This window comes from Chiloscyllium plagiosum, chromosome 42 (genome assembly GCF_004010195.1).
Source record: "Chiloscyllium plagiosum isolate BGI_BamShark_2017 chromosome 42, ASM401019v2, whole genome shotgun sequence".
NCBI lineage: Eukaryota > Metazoa > Chordata > Chondrichthyes > Orectolobiformes > Hemiscylliidae > Chiloscyllium > Chiloscyllium plagiosum.
Genome location: NC_057751.1, coordinates 14,776,231 through 14,796,593, shown reverse-complemented (window position 1 = coordinate 14,796,593; position 20,363 = coordinate 14,776,231). Strand labels below are relative to the sequence as shown.

Here is a 20,363-nt window from a genome sequence, read left to right as displayed (position 1 = left end):
AACACGGGGCGTTATTATTTAATATGTATGGGAGTGACATACCCAGTAACACGGGGTTTTATTATTTAATATGTACGGGAGTGATATACGTACTAACACAGGAGTGTTATTATTTAATATGTACGGGAGTGACATACCCAGTAACACGGGGCATTATTATTTAATATGTACGGGAGTGACATACCCAGTTACACGGGGTGTTATTATTTAATGTGTACGGGAGTGACATACCCAGTAACACGGGGCGATATTATTTAATATGTACTGGAGAGATATAATCAGTAACACGGGGCGTTATTATTTAAAATGTACGGGAGTAACATACCCAGTAACACGGGGCGTTATTATTTAATATGTACGGGAGTGATATACGTACTAACACAGGAGTGTTATTATTTAATATGTATGGGAGTGACATACCCTGTAACACGGGGTGTTATTATTTAATATGTACGGGAGTGATATACGTACTAACACAGGAGTGTTATTATTTAATATGTACGGGAGTGACATACCCAGTAACACAGGGCATTATTATTTAATATGTACAGGACTGATATACCCAGATACACGGGGTGTTATTATCTAATATGTACGGGAGTGACATACCCAAAAAAAGGGTGTTATTATTTAATATGTACGGGTGTGACATACCCAGTAACACAGGGCGTTATTAGTTAATATGTACAGGAGTGACATACCCAGTAACACAGTGCGTTATTATTTAATATGTGTGGGAGTGACATACCCATTAACACGGGGCGTTATTATTTAATATGTACTGGAGCGATATACCCAGTAACACGGGGCAATATTATTTAATATGTATGGGAGTGGCATACCCAGTAACACAGGGGTGTTATTAGTTAATATGTACGGGAGTGATATACGCAGTAACACAGGGCGTTATTATTTACTATGTACGGGAGTGACATACCCAGTAACACGGGGCGTTATTATTTAATATGTACGGGAGTGATATACCCAGTAACACGGGGTGTTATTATTTAATATGTATGGGAGTGAAATACCTATTAACATGTAGCGTTATTATTTAATATGTACGCGAGTGACTGACCCAGTAACATGGGGTGTTATTATTTAATATGTGTGGGAGTGACATACCCAGTAACACAGGGGTGTTATTATTTAATATGTACGGGAGTGACGTACCCAGTAACACGGGGCGTTATTATTTAATATGTACGGGAGTGATAAACCACGAACGCGGGGCGATATTATTTAATATGTACGGGAGAGATATAAGCAGTAACACGGGGCGTTATTATTTAATATGTACGGGAGTAACATACCCAGTAACACGGGGCGTTATTATTTAATATGTACGGGAGTGATATACGTACTAACACAGGAGTGTTATTATTTAATATGTACGGGAGTGATATACCCAGATACACGGAGCGTTATTATTTAATATGTATGGGAGTAACATACCCAGTAACACGGGGCGTTTTTATTTAATATGTACGGGAGTGATATACGTACTAACACAGGAGTGTTATTATTTAATATGTACGGGAGTGACATACCCAGTAACACGGGGTGTTATTATTTAATATGTACGGGAGTGATATACCCAGTAACGCGGGGCGATATTATTTAATATGTACGGGCGAGATATACCCAGTAACACGGGGCGTTCTTATTTAATATGTATGGGAGTGACATACCCTGTAACATGGGGCGTTATTATTTAATATGTATGGGAGTGATATACGTACTAACACAGGAGTGTTATTATTTAATATGTACGGGAGTGACATACCCAGTAACATGGGGCATTATTATTTAATATGTACGGGAGTGATATACCCAGATACACAGGGTGTTATTATCTAATATGTACGGGAGTGACATACCCAGTAACACGGTGCGTTATTATTTAATCTGTATGGGAGCGATATACCCAGTAACACGGGGCGTTATTATTTAATATGTACGGGAGTGACATACCCCGTAAGATGGGGCGTTATTATTTAATATGTACGGGATTGACATACCTAGTAACACGGGGCGTTATTATTTAATATGTGTGGGAATAACATACCCAGTAACATGGGGTGTTATTATTTAATATGTACGGGAGTGATATACCCAGTAACACGGGGCGTTATTATTTAATATGTACGGGAGTGACATACCCAGTAACACAGGGCGTTATTATTTAATATGTACTGGAGTGACATACCCAGTAACACGAGGTTTTATTATTTAATATTTGTGGGAGTAACATACCCAGTAACATCGGGGTGTTATTATATACCATGTACGGGAGTGATATACCCAGTAACACAGGGCGTTTTGATTTAATATGTGTGGGAATAACATACCCTGTAACACGGGGTGTTATTATTTAATATGTACGGGAGCGATATACCCAGTAACACAGGGCGTTATTATTTAATATGTACTGGAGTGACATACCCAGTAACACGAGGTTTTATTATTTAATATTTGTGGGAGTAACATACCCAGTAACATCGGGGTGTTATTATATACCATGTACGGGAGTGACATACCCAGTAACACAGGGCATTATTATTTAATATGTGTGGGAATAACATACCCTGTAACACGGGGTGTTATTATTTAATATGTATGGGAGTGACATACGTACTAACACAGGAGTGTTATTATTTAATATGTACGGGAGCGATATACCCAGTAACACGGGGCGTTATTATTTAATATGTACGGGATTGACATACCCAGTAACACGGGGCGTTATTATTTAATATGTACGGGAGTGATATACCCAGTAACACAGGGCGTTATTATTTAATATGTACGGGAGAGACATACCCAGTAACACAGGGTGTTATTATTTAATATGTACGGGATTGACATACCTAGTAACACGGGGCGTTATTATTTAATATGTACGGGAGTGACATACCCAGTAACACGAGGTTTTATTATTTAATATTTGTCGGAGTAACATACCCAGTAACATCGGGGTGTTATTATATACCATGTACGGGAGTGACATACCCAGAACACAGGGCGTTATTATTTAATATGTGTGGGAATAACATACCCTGTAACACGGGGTGTTATTATTTAATATGTACGGGAGTGACATACCCAGTAACACGGGGCATTATTATTTAATATGTACGGGAGTGATATACCCAGTAACACAGGGCGTTATTATTTAATATGTACGGGAGTGACATACCCAGTAACACAGGGCGTTATTATTTAATATGTGTGGGAGTGACATACCCAGTAACATCGGGGTGTTATTATTTAATATGTACGGGAGTGACATACCCAGTAACAGAGGGCGTTATTATTTAATATGTACGGGAGTGACATACCCAGTAACAGAGGGCGTTATTATTTAATATGTACGGGAGTGACATACCCAGTAACAGAGGGCGTTATTATTTAATATGTACGGGAGTGACATACCCAGTAACAGAGGGCGTTATTATTTAATATGTACGGGAGTGACATACCCAGTAACAGAGGGCGTTATTATTTAATATGTACGGGAGTGACATACCCAGTAACAGAGGGCGTTATTATTTAATATGCATACCCAGTAACAGAGGGCGTTATTATTTAATATGTGTGGGAGTAACATACCCAGTAACACAGGGGTGTTATTATTTACCATGTACGGGAGTGACATACCCAGTAACACAGGGCGTTATTATTTAATATGTACGGGAGTGACACACATATTAAATAATAACAACCCATTTTACTGGGTATGGGAGTCTTAAACCCAAAAGGTATGATTTAATTGGTACAGGATTGTCACAGTCAGTAACTCACAGAGATATTATCCAATAGAGCCAGGCATATTATACTGTCCTTCTACAAAAACATACATCGTAAAAATCACTTCAGTTGCTATTCACCAGGCACCTGCATCGTTGCCTTTCCCCTGGTACATCATGTTATAAATCAGAGGTACTGAGAATTAAAACCAAAATACCTGAAGAGGGGTAACTTGTCCTATGATCAGTTCCGGAGTGTGAGAAGTGGTGTGACTTTCTTTTCAGCAACTTCTCATGGTTAGAGAAAATAAATCCCTGACACTGACTTTAAAATCAACAAGTCACAACTTGGTTATCTAACTCTAACAATGAACTAATTAACTCAACTATTAACAAACTGTATAAATCCATTCTGACTCTTAACTATTCCCAAATACAAGATTCTAATGGTATGCTCTTCCAATAAATATGAATCCCACTCATACAACAAAATAAATAGAATTTAGTCTCTCAAAAGTACAGCCAGGTGTCTTCCGGAAAGTTCTGTGCCTTCTCTGTTGATTCTTGTGTCAGGTCCACCTTCTGTGTTGATTCTCCTGAAGAAAGTTCGACGGTTCCTGCTCTAAGACATAAAGGATGCTGTGAGAGCCAGCGATTCTCTCTCTGGAGAGCAAGGGGTCGTTAGCACCAGCGGATGACAGTGTTCTCTGTGTCTCTGCTCAACCACTCCCTTCTTTTATACCCACGATGACGTCGCAATATTTCGTGTAATAGGATTGGTTCTAAGTTGTCAAAACCATCAGATTTAAATTTAATAGCTTTTTGGCACCGAAGCACCTGGTTCAAATCGATTGGCTAAATTCCAAACCCTGTTGACCTGGTAAAAACTGCTGTTTGGCCTGCTAACTGTGTGGCCTTTTGAAACAAGTGTTTCAGCTCGGGTGCTCTCTGTGCACTTGCAAACCCCCCACACCGCTGCTCTGAGACAGCCATTTTATGTCTCTGAGCACGGAAAAAAAACTCCATCTTTTAAAGGGACCTTGCAATCTTTGCCCCTCGAGCATTTTAAAAACACCAATTTCACAACACTGGCACCACGTCTTAAGCACCTTGCGTGTGTTCACCAAGGCCTAAACTCCTTAATTTAACTTTCTCTTCCACCATTCTCTTCACTGCCCTGTGATCTCAGCTTCCAACTCAGGCCTTACCAACACAGGGCATTAAAAAAATCACATTTTTACTTCTGTGATCTCGCAGAGATGGAAAATATTTGATTACAACAACGACCATTAAATACCGCAACGAGAAGCCTGTCTGAAAATACCAGAGAAATATTCATGCATAAACTTCAGGCATAGCTTTCTTCTGGAACAATAAAAACATGGTTCATATAAATCTTTGGAGCTGATCAAAAGAAAAATTGAAGAAGGCTTTATTTTCTAATTGAAGTTTATATGGTAATTATTTGACACTTTGCCACATGAAAGATTTGGGTCAGGCCGAATTATTCTCTGCGCGTTAAATAAAGATCAGATGTGGCCAGTATTGACCACAACAGTGACGTTTCTCACTGTCGAGCAGCTGTCACTGTACTCAGTGCAGAGTGACACATGAGACATGTTGATTTGAGTACCAGCCCTTGCAGTCCCTTCACAAAGGACGCAAAACTTGACAGGAAATGCAAATCCTTAATTACAGTCACCATTCTTCTGCTGAAATCAAAGCCTGAGAAAGGCCACTGGATTATACAGTCGTACAGATGTACAGCACGGAAACAGACCCTTCGGTCCAACCCGTCCATGCCGACCCAGATATCCCAACCCAATCCAGTCCCACCTGCCAGCACCCGGGCTATATCCCTCCAAACCCTTCCTATTCATATACCCATCCAGATGCCTTTTAAATGTTGCAATTGTACCAGCCTCCACCACATCCTCTGGCAGCTCATTCCATACACGCACCACCCTCTGTGTGAAAAGGTTGCCCCTTAGGTCTGTTTTATATCTTTAGTTTCACAACATCTTTCCGATAGGAAGGAGACCAGAATTGCACGCAATATTCCAACAGTGGCATCCCATCTCTTTGGCCTCCCCCCCCCAATACAACTTGTTCCCACCCTCCGAGCTGGCTTACTTACAAGGAGATCAGGTTCCCTGCAAACGTTTGTGGGATGGATTTCGACGCCACGCAAAAAGCGCTGTCTTTGGTGCAGGAGCAGGACGGAGGACACTTGGGATCATTGGGCCACCTCTTTGCTCCCACCGAGAGCGACGGGCCGAGGACCCAAAGCAGGCAAGTCGCAACCAGCGCCCATCGCTTGGAAATACTGCTCTGAGACACGCTCATCCTGTGAAGCGGCTGTGCCACTGAAGACAGCAGCCCGAGCTTTGGGTCCGGATTCAGTTTTGGACCCTTTGCAGTCTTCGAGGGAGGTGGGTGTCTTGCTGACTGCGACCCACTTAACATACAGTCGCAGACCACTTCAGTCGTCGGGTCCTCTTGAATATCAACGCCTCGCTGGCAAAGGTTAAAACTTTCACATCGCTCCGAGCTTGGGCTCACGGATCAAAAAGCCAGGGGAGTGACGCGATGGGAGCTTTTATGCTGATGTCAGGCTCTCAATCGGATCAATTGTTTCGCGAAGTGTGGTCCTGTGCCAGGGACTGAAGGCAAGGAGCTGACAGTGCTGAACTGTTCCACTGCCTGCTAAAGCACGAACAAGACAGGCCTGTGTTGTACTGCTTCACATATCCTCTGCCATTTCGTCATCTCCTCCTGAAATTACTCCTTTTAAAACAAAGCGAAAATCAGACTGAACAGCCCTTGATGGGGCACTTGAACAAACACTGTACAATCGCTGATAATGTCTGAACAGAGCCCATTCCCTCAGCTCAAGTGGGAGACAATTGTCTCAGACTGCAGTGGGATTCCAAGCTCAGTCTTCACCTACGCACCAGCACCTCAAGCACTTGGGTGTCTTTTCAGATTCGATTAGGTTCCCTTCAGTATGGAAACAGGCCTTTCAGCCCAACAAGTCCACACTGACTCTCTGAAGAGTAACCCACCCAGATCCATTCCCCTCCTCGATATTTACCCCTGACTAATGCACCTAACACGATGGGCAATTTAGCACATTTTTGGACGGTGGGAGGAAACCGGACCACCCGGAGGAAACCCACGCAGACACGGGGAGAATGTGCAAACTCCACACAGACAGTCACCCAAGGGTGGGTAATCGAAACAGGGTCCCTAGTGCTGTGAGGCAGCAGTGCTAACCATTGAGCCACCGTGCCACCCCACCATCTTGCTGTTAACGTCTGTCCAACTTCAGGCTTTCAGTCGTCTCTGCACTCGCGCGTTGCCCGAGACCCCACCTCATCTTCAATGCTCCGATCATAAGAAAGCACATCAGATTAGCAGGTCGTCACTGCTGGTTTTCGACCAATCCACCTGGAATCAGTCACTTGAGACACAGAGAATCGAACTGCCTCTTTCTCGGGCTCCAGGGACTCAGGTTGGTCGGAAGGTTGCCTTTTGTTCGGAATAACCAAGTTGCAATGCTGCTCAATCACAAAATGGCTTGGATGCTGCTGCTCCAAGAGAGCTGCATTCCCTCTGGATTGGAGTCCGCTGATGCCGTGGAAACACTCCCTCAATCCTTGCTGGGATGACACTTCCACGATTTATTTGTTATTTGGTCTCAGCCCTGCCCTGGTTTGGTTTATTGAACACACCATCCCTCCCTCCTTCCCTTCTCCATTTTAACTTTATGCTCTCTGATGCTTTGCACCCACTCTCATCATTCCTCTGACCGGCTACCTCACGAATCGTTTTGCCCTCCTGATTTCCCTCTTGAGTATACCCCGACTGGCCTTACACTCTTGCAGAGATTGACTCGATCCCAGCTGTCTACACCCCGACATACAAGTTTCCTTCTTCCCCTTGACCAGAGCCCTCAATTTTTCCAGTCATCCAGCGCGCCCTACACCTACCAGCCTTGCCCTTCACCCGAAAGGGAACGAGACTGCCTCTGGTTATCTCATTTTAATAAAGCCTCCCATTTTCCAGCCACCCACTGACCCGCTCAGAGCCTGCCCCAGTCAATGTCTGAAAGTTCTTGCCTAATACTGTCAAAACCGGCCTTCCTCCAGCTGAGAATCTTCACCTTTCGATCAGAACTACCGCACCTCCCCGTTGCGTCTGTGAGATGTTTGGGCGCCCAGGACAGCAACGTCAGCTTTTTTGGTGGCCCCCTGAATCAACTGGGTTTTCCACTGTAGCGCCGCCCCTCCCCCACCACCTTGTGCATTGTCCAAGTCGGGAGGTCAAGGGTTCAAGTCCCCACTGCTGCAGACACACTGAGGCTGACAGAGTGGGTGCAATCCAAAGGCCTGCACTGCACTGTCCATGGTACTGTGTGTTTTGTTTTGGAGGGGATGTTGAATCAAAGGCCTTCTCGGGTGGGCGTGGACGCAACGCCACCCCGACCCCCTCCCGACACCACCGTTGAAAAGGGGCTATTCGAACAACATTCTTACAGATGCATTCTGTCTGGATGCATCACATGGTATGGGAACTGCTCTGCCCAGGAACGTAAGAAACGACAGAGTGTTGTGAACACAGCCAACCTTCCATCTGCTGACTCCATTTACACTTCCGGCTGGCTAATCAAAGCCCCCTTCCTACCCTGGTTATATACTCTTCCAAACTCTTCCACCGGGCAGAAGATACAACAGCTGAAACACACGTACCAACAGATTCAACAGCAGCTTCTTCCCCGCTGTGATCAGACCTCTGACTGGACCTCTCAATCTCTGTGCACCTTCTCTCCCGCTGTAACCTTGGATTCCGAGCTCTGTTCTGTTGGTATGTGACGGTCTGTCTGCACTGCGTGGAAAATGAAACTTTTCAATGTCCCAAGGGACGTGTGACAATAGTGAAGCAAATCGAATCAAATCAAACTAACAATGCTGGAGGAACTCAGCAGGTCTGGCAGCCCCTGTGCAGAGAGAAACAGAGATAAACATCCTTCCCACACCGAGTCAAGTCCCCTCAGGATCTTACGCATATTCACCTCATTAAGCAACCTGTCCATTTGAGTACAGGAGCTGGGTTGCCATATTGCAGTTTTTGGAATACTGTGTCTAATTCTGGTCTCCCTGCTATTGAAAGAACGCAGTTAAACTTGAAAGGATGTAAAACGTTTTACAAGGATGTTGCTGGGGTCGGGGAGCGGCGGGGGGGGGGGGAGGTTTGAGTTAGAGGGAGAGGCTTGGGGCTGTTTTCCCTGGAGTGTCGGAGGCTGAGGGGGGGGACCTGATAGAGGTTTATCAAATCATGAAGGGGCATGGTGGGATGAATAGTCAAAATATTTCTCTGATGCCAAAGGTAGAGGGTATAGGCTTAAGGTGAGGTCTGGAGTCATGGATAGGGTAAATCGACAAAGTCTTTTCCCTGGGGTTGGGGAGTCCAGAACTAGAGGGGCTTAGGTTCAGGGTGAGAGGGAAAAGATATAAAAGACCGAAGGGGAAACTTTTTCACACAGAGGGTGGTACGTGTATGGCATGAGCTGCCAGAGGAAGTGGTGGAGGCTGGTACAATTGCAACATTTAAGAGGCATTTGGATGGGTATATGAATAGGAAGGGTTTGGAGGGATATGGGCCGGGTGCTGGCAGGTGGGACTAGATTGGGTTGGGATATCTGGGTCGGCACGGACGGGTTGGACCGAAGGCTGTACACGGGCTGTACACCTCTACGACTCTATAACCCCACTCCAGCATTCCTTCTGCATCTGGCTTCCCTCTCAGTGAGGCAGACTATTCTTAAGATGCAACCAATTATAAACAGTTGCAATCGCCCCTTCTGCGTGCAACAGTGGGGTCCCTGTCGGGGAGGATTTGCCTCAAGACTTGGAAGCCGCTGCACAGCGGTTTTGTCACGCCCACCTCTCATTCCTTTACTTCTGTCTCAAATGTCGCCAATGTCGTACAATCTGAGCTGGATTCAATTCATTTCCACTGATCTCTGCTGAAGACCCATAGGCTGTCTCCTCTCTGGGTTTAAGTGTGCTCAAATCCAGGTTTCACTGCATCATTCCAACTCCAGTGCATTTTCTTCACCCTTTGTCTCATCCTCCAGGCGGTCTCCAGATTTCCAACATTCAAGCTGGACAAAGTTACCTCCACTTTTTAATCACCCTCTTTAATCCCACACTCCCCCCACCCGAATCCCACGACAATTGTAAGAACAGCAAAGTCTCTTGTTCTTCGGGAGGCTCAGGAAATTCAGCGTGTCCACGAGGACTCTTCAACAATTGTCAGAGGTGCACGACAGAAAGCTTTCTACCTGGGTGCAAGTGGTCTTTGCAAGACCACAAGAAACTCCAGAGAATCCTGAGCACAGCTCAGTCCATCACGCAAGCCGGCTTTCCAGCCACTGACTCCATCTATCCTCCCCATTTGCCTGAGGAAGGCAGCCGACATCATCAAAGACCCCTCCCACCCTCTCGCTTCCACCCTCACCCGTCGATATTAAAGCTTGAATCGATGTACCAATACATTCAAGAACAGTTTGTTCCCTGTTATTATCAGGCTTTTGAACAGACCTCTCAGACTCTGTCTCCTCTCTCTGTGACTGTAACAAGGTGTTCATGTACTCTGTTCTGGAACTCTGATGCAATTTGTATGGGACAAACCGCCTGTATGGCACGCAGACGACAACAATAAATCAATCAATCATTTATTATCACCATAGCCTGGTGAAACTGTGATTAACAGGGACTCCTTAGTCCCAAGAAAACAGCAACTCTAAGGTTTTACCCACATTGAAACGGGTCAGTCCTGTGAAGCATTCTAATCTGAAAATAACCTCAGAAGTTAATGTCAACCTTAGACTGCACTTTCGGCTGATAGATTCAGCCCATACCTCAATGAATTCTGTGCTATCTTTGAACTCTCCCTCTGGACTGTGTGTCCTGTCACGACACTCTGAAGCCACATTTCTTTACAAAGATGGAGAACCGTGCTCAATTCCCAAGCATCCAAGACTTCATAATGTTGACTTGTGGAAAACTGTGTTCAATTCCGGTCTCCTTGCGAGACGGAAGCTGTTGTGAAACTTGAAAGGATGCAAAAAAAAAACATTGACAAGGATGTCGCCAGGGTTGGAGGGTTTGAGCTACAGGGAGAGGCTGAACAGGCTGGGGCTGTTTTCCCTGGACCGTCGGAGGCTGAGGGGTGATCCTATAGAGGTTTGCAAAATCATAAGGGGCATGGATAGGATAAATAGGGAAAGTCTTTTCCCTGGGCCGGGGAGTCCAGAACTAGAGGGGCATAGGTTTAGGGTGAGAGGGGAAAGATATAAAGGAGACCTAAGGGGCAACGTTTTCACACAGAGGGTGGTACGTGTATGGAATGAGCTGCCAGGGGAAGTGGTGGAGGCTGGTACAATTACAGCATTTAAAAGGCATCTGGATGGGTATATGAACAGGAAGGATTTAGAGGGATATGGGCCAAGTGCTGGCAAACGGGACTAGGTCAGATTGGGATAGCTTGTCGACAAGGACGAGTTAGGCTGACGGGCCTGTTTCCATGTGTACACCTCTGTAACTCTAATATAGCTTCAAGGGAAGAGGCAGACAGAGTGAAATGTCAACCTTGAAGAAAGAAAAGTCTTTTTGGGTTGCCTGCATTCGCTGGGTGCTTGGAAAATGTTTGAATATGGAGTTGGAGGAAGCCATTGAACCCCTGGAGCCTGCTCTGCTGTGCAATGAGATTAATCTGTGCTTCAACTGCCATTTGTTCAATACAGCTCCATATCCCTTTGTCAGGATGACTGGTTGGATCCGACTGCGGGGCTGTGCACAAACCATTTCACCCTGGGACCTGTAAGTCGACACAGCACAGTGCAGGCAACTAGACTTCCGGAGCTTTGTGAACAATGGGCCCAACACTGTCTCTCCTTCAGAACCCGATCAGACCCACACTCCACGATACTGGCACAATCAGAGCTGGTGGGGGATTTAACAGAAGAGATCAGCACTGGGTAGGAAAGTGGCTGAGAGACCGGAGAGAGGGAGAGAGAAAGGTATAGAGTGGAAATCCTGAAGGGTTAGAACCAGGCCCATGCTTCCCTTGGTCTCTTAACGATTGAGACTGGGTGGTGTCGGGCACAATTTTACAGTGGGAAGATTGAGCAAGTACTGTGAACTGTGGGAGGTTACTGCTAAAGCTGAAGACGACACAAAGAGGCTGGTGAAACACAAAAGATGCAGTTTAAATCGAGAAACCCGTGAAGTGACATTTTTTGTCAGAAGAGCAAGGGGGGGGGGGGGCAGTATAAAGAGTGCCATTCCAAAGAGGGTGCAAGGGCAGAGGGACTTTGGTGTACTTATGAACAACTGATTGAAGGTTATAGAGCAGGTTGACCAATTGGTTAAAACGGTCTGGAATCCTGGACTTTATAACTAGATGCGTGAGCGTCTCACGCGTCACCCTGTGGACAGTGCAATCTCGTTCCTACAGAGTTAAAAATCACACAACGCCAGGTTAGAGTCCAGTGGGTTTATTTGGAAGCACTAGCTTTCAGAGCACTGCCCCTTCATCAGGTGGCTGTGGAGAATAAGATCGTAAGACACGGAATTTATAGCAAAAGTTTACAGTATGATGTAACTGAAATTATATATTGAAAAAGACCTGGATTGTCTCTCATTTTTCAAATGACCATGTTGGTATCAACTCTTCCATATGTAAATCCCAGAACCTTTTTTGAGAATGTAACTTTAAAAAAGCATTCTGGGATTTACACATGAAAGATACCAACATGGTAATTCTGAAAGATGAGAGACTTAACAAACAATCCAGGTCTTTTTCAATATATAATTTCAGTTACATCATACTGTAAATTTTTGCTATAAATTCCGTGTCTTACGATCTTATTCTCCACAACCACCTGATGAAGGGGCAGCGCTCAGAAAGCTAGTGCTTTCAAATAAACCTGTTGGACTATAATCTGGTGTTGTGTGATTTTTAACTTTATACACCCCAGTCCAACACCAGCAACCTCCAAATCATAGCTCCTCCAGCAACCTCCAAATCATAGCTCCTCCAGCAACCTCCAAATCATAGCTCCTCCAGCACCTCCTCCAGTCAGTGAAGGGGTACTACAGAACCATACCAGCGCCATCCCTTGGTCAGTGGGAGTACTGCAGCAAACACCTTCAAATCTTCAGGTCAGGGATCCATAAACCTGAAGAAATGGGAACAGGAGGGGGCCATTCAATGGGACCAGAGCTCATCCAACATTCCTAACAACCACTATCCCGTATTTTCTCCATAACTCTTGATTCCTCTCCTGATCGTTTAATTACCTCAGCCTTGATTAGACAAAAGACCTCTGTCCACACAGCTGTCTGTGGCAAGGCGTTCCAAAGACTCTCAACTCTCTGGGAGAAGGAATTCCTCCTCAGTTCAGTCGTAAACTGGTACACCGTTATTCTGAGACTATTCCCTCTGGTCCTACACTCTCCCATGAGCGGAAACATCCCCCTCAGCGTTGACCCTGTCAAGCCCCTTAATAATCCATCATGTATCAATGAGATCACTTCTCATTATTCAAAACTTCAGGGAGTAGAGTCCCAATCTGTTAACACTTTGTTCATGAGATAATCCCTCCCTCGCAGGGATTACGCCAGTTGAAGCTGCTATGAACTGCCTCCAATGAAATCTCTCCTTAAATAAAGGAGAGATTTCATTGCTCTCAATGCTCCAGATGTGATCTCACCAGCACCTTGTCCAATTGCACTAAGACCTCCCTACTCTTTTACTCCAACCCCCTTGAAATAAGGGCCAACGTTTCATGAGCCTTCCTCATGACCTGCTGTGCCTACGTGCTCACTTTTCACGTTTCGTGCACGAGTCAAGTCACCCTGTGTTGTAGCATCCTGTGCTTTCCCCCTTTGAAGTCACACTCTGATCTTTGGTTCTTCATTCCAAAATGAATAACTTTGCATTTTCCCACATTATATTCCATTCGCCCAATATCAATATCTCTCTGTAAATTGCTTGTATCTCTCTTGCCCATTAGCCAATTCTTCATCCATGCCAAATACTACCTCCAACACCCAGGGCTCTTATGACACAGTCTTTTGTCAGGTGCTTTGTCTGGAAATCCAAATACAACACATCTACTGGTTTCCCTCTATCCACTCTGGTCCAGACTTCTTGGAAAAACTTTCATAAATTAATCAGGCATCATTTCCCTGTCATGAAGCCCGGGTGACTCTGCCTAATTAGATGATGATTTTCCAAGTGTCTTGCTACTGCCTCCTTAATAACTGATTCTCAAGATTTTCCAGCAATACATGCTCGGCGAATTGGTCTATTTCCTTCCTTTCTGAAAGGGATGTTCACAGTCGCAGCTTTCCAATCCTCCAGAATCTAAGGATTTTTGGAAAATCGCACTTACTCCGTAGCTACCTCTTGTAGGATCCTGGCATGTAAGCCGTCAGGGCCAGGGGACCTAAGTGGAGAGAGTGAGGACTGCAGACGCTGGAGATCAGAGTCGAGAGTGAGGTGCTGGAAAAGCACAGCAGGTCAGGCAGCATCCGAGGAGCAGGAGAATCGACGTTTCGGGCAATTCCTGATGAAGGGCTTATGCCCGAAACGTCGACTCTCCTGCTCCTCAGATGCTGCCTGACTTGCTGTGCTTTTCTAGCACCACCCGACCGACTATTATTAATGGAGAACTTTACCAGGAATGAACTGGGTACTGAATTATAAATAAAGTCTGGGTAGTCTGGGACTTGTCTCAATGGAGTGTTGGAAGCTGAGAGGTGTCCTTATAGAGGTGTATAAAATCATGACAGGTATAAATAGAGTAATGGTAGCTGTGTTTTCCCGAGGTTGGGAGATATCAAGACGGGGGGGCATATTTTAAGGTGAGAGAGGAGAGAGATTCAAAAAGACATAGGGGCAACTTTTTCTACATAGACAGTGGTTGGTGTGTGGAGTGAACTGCCAGAGGAAGTCATATGGTGGATATGGACACTGTTTCGTTTAAAAGACACTTAGCTAAGTGTGTGAACATGAAATGTATCGAGGAATATGGGTCAGGAGCAGGCAGATGGGTCTAGTTTAGTTTGGGATTATGTTCAGCATGGACTGAACGGTCTGCTCCTCTGATCAGTGACATTGTGACTCAGTGGTTAGCACTGCTGCCTCACAGCACCAAGGTCCAGGTTCGATTCCAGCCTCAGGCGACTGTCTGTGTGGAGTTTGCACATGCTCCCCCTGTCTGCGTGGGCTTTCTCCGGGTGCTCCGGTTTCCTCCCACAGTCCAAAGATGTGCAGGTCAGGGTGAATTGGCCATGCTAAATTGCCTGTAGCGTTAGGTGCATTAGTCAGAGGGAAATGGGTCTGGGTAGGTTACTCTTCGGAGGGTCGGTGTGGACTGGTTGGGTCAAAGGGGCAGTTTCCACACTGTAGGGAATATAAAAAAAAACTAAAAATTGTGCCTGTCCAAAATGACAGCGACTGGGAGAGAAAGAATATGGCCCACCGAAACACCTACTGCGACTGCTTGCAACTGCACTGTCTACATCCATACCCTGGATATGAACGCCAAATGTATGTCTAACTGCAGGGAGGAAGTGTACAGTCACACACATTATAGTCTCAAGGGAGAATTGTTTAAAATGATAAAGACGACCCAGAATTCAGGCAGCATGAAGTGTTGCAATGAATCATTGTAATTTCACGTCGTTTATTTCCTATTGGGTTTTTTATTTGTTTTGATTTTGAATTTTATCCCACAGTCAACCTCTTCAACATGAAAATCCTGTTGGTGAGTCCAACCAGGGCAGGACTGACACAGTCAGTGGGAGGGCCCTGGGGAGTATGAGAGAACAAAGAGGGATACAGGCTCATAGCTCCTTGAAAATAGACTCACAGTGAGACAGGGTGGTGAAGGAGGCTTTCGATGTGATTGCTTTCATCGGTAAGAGCATTGAGTATCGGAGTTCGGGTGTCTTATTGCAGCCATACTATACTTTGGTATGTCCACATTTGGAGGACTGCTTGCAGTTTGGTCACCTATTACAGGAAGGATATTATTAAACCAGGAAGAGTGCAGAAAAGATTTACTCGGATGATACTTGGACTGGTTTGACTTCCAAGGACAGGTTGGGATCAGCTGGAGCTTTTTTTCCCTGGAGCATAGGTCACTGAGGGGTGACCTTATAGAACAATAGAACAAAGAAAATTTACAGCCCAGGAACAGGCCCTTCGGCCCTTCAAGCCTGAGCCCATCCAAATGTACTGTCTAAACCTGTCGGTCAATTCCTAAGCACCTGTATCCCTCTGCTCTCCACCTACACATGCATTTATCCAGACGCATCTTAAATGAATCTACCGTGCCTGCCTCTCCCACCTCTGCTGGCAACGCGTTCCAGACGCCCACCACCCTCTGTGTGAAGTACTTGCCGCGTGTATCCCCCTTAAACATTCCACGTCTCACCTTGAAAGCGTGACCTCTCATTATTGAATCCTTCACCTCAGAAAAAGCTGGTCTCTATCCGCCTCGTCTATATCCTTCATGATTTTGTAAACCTCAATCAGGTCCCCCCTCAATCTCCTTTTTTCTAATGAAAATAAACCGAACCTACTCAACCTCTCTTCATAGCTAGCACCTTCCATACCAAGCAACATCCTTGTGAACCTTCTCTGTACCCTCTCCAAAGTATCCACATCCTTTTGGTAATGTGGTGACCAGAACTGTACACAGTATTCTAAATGCTGCCAAACCAATATCTTGTACAATTTTAACATGACTTATACTCAATACCTCGTCCAATGAAGGCAAGCATACCATATGCCTTCTTGACCACTCTAACCACCTGTGCAGCCACCTTCAGGGTACAATGGATCTGCACTCCCAGATCTCTCTGCCCATCAACTTTTCCCAAGGCTCTTCCATTCATTGTATAATTCGCTCTAGAATTAGACTTGCTTAAATGCATCACCTCACATTTGTCAGGATTGAAAGCCATCTGCCACTTTTCTGCCCAACTCTCTAGTCTATCTATATCCTCCTGTATTCTCTGACAGTCCCTTATGCTTTCTGCTACTCCACCAATCTTCGTGTCATCTGCAAACTTGCTGATCATACCAACAGTGCCCTCTTCCAGATCATTTATGTCCATTACAAACAACAGTGGCCCCAACACTGACCCCTGTGGAACACCTCTGGTCACCTTTCTCCATTTTGAGAAACTCCCTTCAATGACTACTCTGTCTCCTGTTGCTCAATCAGTTCTTTATCCACCCAGCTAGAACACCCTGCATACCATGTGTCTCCACTTTCTCCATTAGTCTACAATGGGGACTCTTATCAAACACCTTACTAAAGTCCACATATATGACATCAACAGTCCTTCCTTCATCTAACAACTTGGTATCTTCCTCGAAGAACCCGATAGAGAAAATCATGAGAGGCATTGATGAAGTCGATTACGGACATGGTAGGGGATTCTGAAACTAGAGGGGTTAGGTTTAAGGTGAGAGAGGATGCAAGAGGGTCCAGAGGGGCAATTTTTTCACACAGAATATGTAAGTGACCAGAACAGCCTGCCAGAGGCAGTGGTAGAGGCGAGTACAATTTTGTCATGTAAAAAACATTCAGACAGGTCCATGGATGGGACAGATATGGAGGAATATGGACCAAATGCAGGCAAATAGAACTGGATTAATTGTGAAAACTGGGTGGCATGGACAAGTTGGGCCGAAGGGCCTGTTTCCACAGAAGCTGTAGATTTCTACGCTCGATAACTTGACAAACTGGCAAGGGGACCCAGGAAATTGGGTGAAATGATTGTCTATTTTCCTGCATTTGCATGGAGAGTCAGTTTTATCTCCGTCGAGTATAAAACAATTGATGGTGGGTTGCACGCATCCCCACGCTTTGAAGAAATCATGACAACATCATCTCCCAGATTTGAAAATGTCACACTTTCGCAAAGTGACACTGATTCTCTGGAAGCGTCAGAAGCTTTTGGACCCCTGTCCCACTTCATTAGCCCACGCTCAGGCACCCAGCGTTCCCTGTATGGAAAGGACTTCAAAGACATGCCCATAGGTCCATGTCAGAGAGAGCACAAGTGTGCATTTTATGTGCACTCCTCATCTGCTGACTGAGCTTCAGCACCAGCACTACAGCGGACGCCTGTAGATTGTGCTGTGTTACAAGTTCAGCAAACAAAGAGACTCTTAGTTCAATAAACAAAGAGACAGGGATGGCTTGCTGCAATTGTACAGGGTAGACCACACGCAGGAGGCTGGAAGAACACAGCAAGCCAGGCAGCATCAGGAGGTGCAGAAGTCAACATTTCGAGTGTAACCCTCTTTTCGGACTGGGTGTGAGTGTTGGGGGGGAGCTGCAGATAAATGGGGTGGCGGGGACAGGGTGGTGAAGTGGGGATAGGTGAAGACAGGTCGAGGGTCTGACCTGGTTGGTACATAAAGAGAAAGAGGGAAGCTAAATCAAGTATGGAACCCTTGGAAGATGCAACTGGGGAATTAGTAAAGAGGAACAAGGAAATGGTAGATAACTTCAACCAATATTTTGCATTGTCCTTCCCAGTGAAGGGCACGATAAACATCTCAAAGATGAAGATCGAACTTGAATGCTGAATATAGGATTAAAGACAGGATTCTTGGCAGTGTGGAGGAACAGAGGGATCTTGGTGTGCAAGTATATAGATCCCTCAAGGTTACCACCCAAGTGGATGGGTTGTTAAGAAAGCATATGGTGTTTTGGCTTTCATTAACAGGGGGATTTAGTTTAAGAGCCGTGAGGTTTTGCTGCAGCTCCACAAGTCCCTGGTGAGGCCACATTTGGAATATTGTGTCCAGTTCTGGTGGCTCTACTATAGGAAAGATACAGAGGCTTTGGAGAGGGTGCAAAGACGTTTTACCAGGATGCTGCCAGGACTGAAGGGCTTGCCGTATGAAGAAAGGTTGAATAAGCTCAGACTTTTCTGTCTGGAAAGAAGGAGGAAGAGAGGAGACCGGATCAAGGTGTACAAAATAATGAGAGGAATAGATAGAGTCAATAGCCAGAGACTATTCCCCAGGGCAGGATTGACTGGTACGAGAAGTCAGAGTTTGAAGATATTAGGAGGAAGGTATAAAGGAGATGTCAGAGGTAGGTTATTTACGCAGAGAGTTGTGGATGCATGGAATGCGTTGCCAGGGGTGGTGGCGGAAGCAGAGTCATTGGGAACATTTAAGCGACTGCTGGACATGCACATGGATAGCAGTGAGTTGAGGGGTGCAGAGGTTAAGTTACTACATTTGACATTGGGATTAAATCTCGGCACAACATCATGGGCCGAAGGGCCTGTTCTGTGCTGTACTTTCCTATGTTCTATGAGAAGCAATGTGCTCATGGGAGGAAAGATCTCGTCACAGTCTCTATCATGAGATACAGAGTATTTGACAAACAAATGGGACTAAAGGCAGAGAGGTCACTCGGACCTGATGGTCTACACTCAAGAGTTTTAAAGGAAATGGGTGTGGAGATAGTGGGGGCATTAACTTGATTTGATGTATTGCAGTCACTTGTCCCGAACTACAGTGAGAAACCTGGTTTGCGAGCAGTACAGGCAGATCATAGGATCCTGAGACAGAGTGAGGCACACAGGTTACAGCAGCACAGGAGATGCACTTTCAGGGCAGAGGAGATGACCTGGGGAGGGGTGCAGTGAGAGACAGACTCCCTGAGATCCTTGTAGAGAGAGGAGAAGAACTTCTTCAAGGTAGGCAACCTTGGAATAGGCTTCACAGTCAGGTTAAAACGAACCGGGAGAAAGTGAGGACTGCAGATGCTGGAGATGACAGTCGAGAGTGTGGGTGCTGGAAAAGCACAGCAGGAGCAGGAGAATCGCTGATTCGGGCACAAGCCCTTCATCAGGAATTGCCCAAAATGTCGATTCTCCTGCTGCTCGGATGCTGCCTGACCTGATGTGCTTTTCCAGCACCACACTCTCAAAACAAATATTTGAGTATCCCAAAGGTGTCTCTTACACATATAGGACTATATTTCCATGCACTGAGGCACTAGGAGGGTCCAATAACGAAACAGACCCCCAATTAACTTCAGCAGGAAGATCTCAGACAGGTGCTTTTCCCATCTGCACCTTCGCAGCAGCTGCCCCAACCTTTATTGTGCCCATCAGCACATAGTCCTGGACTTTGGAATGTGCCATTCTGCGACTGTAACTATAGCTGTACCTAGGTAACTGTGCGCCCAAGAAGGCGCTGTAAGAGGTGACTTTCTGCTTTTCACTGTACTCGTTTGATGACATGTGACAATAAAGCCAATTCAATTCAATTCAATGTCTGCCATTTTCCTGCTTTTCATGACACTATTTATCTGGCATTTTTCAAAGCCCACCTTTCTCTGTTTGTATCATAGAGTCATAGAGATGTACAGCAAGAAAACAGACCCTTCGGTCCAACCCGTCCATGCCGACCAGATATCCCAATCCAATTTCGTCCCACCTGCCAGCACCCGGCCCATATCCCTCCAAACCCTTCCTATTCATATATCCATCCAGA

At 45.4% G+C, this 20,363-nt stretch overlaps 1 long non-coding RNA gene across 1 annotated transcript in view; it reads right to left on the bottom strand.

The window, feature by feature from the left end:
- Positions 1-5,892: 5,892 nt before the first annotated feature.
- LOC122543234 overlaps positions 5,893-20,363 on the bottom strand; it is a 21,452-nt gene continuing 6,981 nt past the window's right edge. The window contains exons 4-5 of the long non-coding RNA XR_006309968.1: positions 8,501-8,636; positions 5,893-6,536 (exon numbers count right to left, since the gene is read on the bottom strand). This is a non-coding gene — a long non-coding RNA (uncharacterized LOC122543234). The remainder of the gene's footprint in view (positions 6,537-8,500; positions 8,637-20,363) is intronic.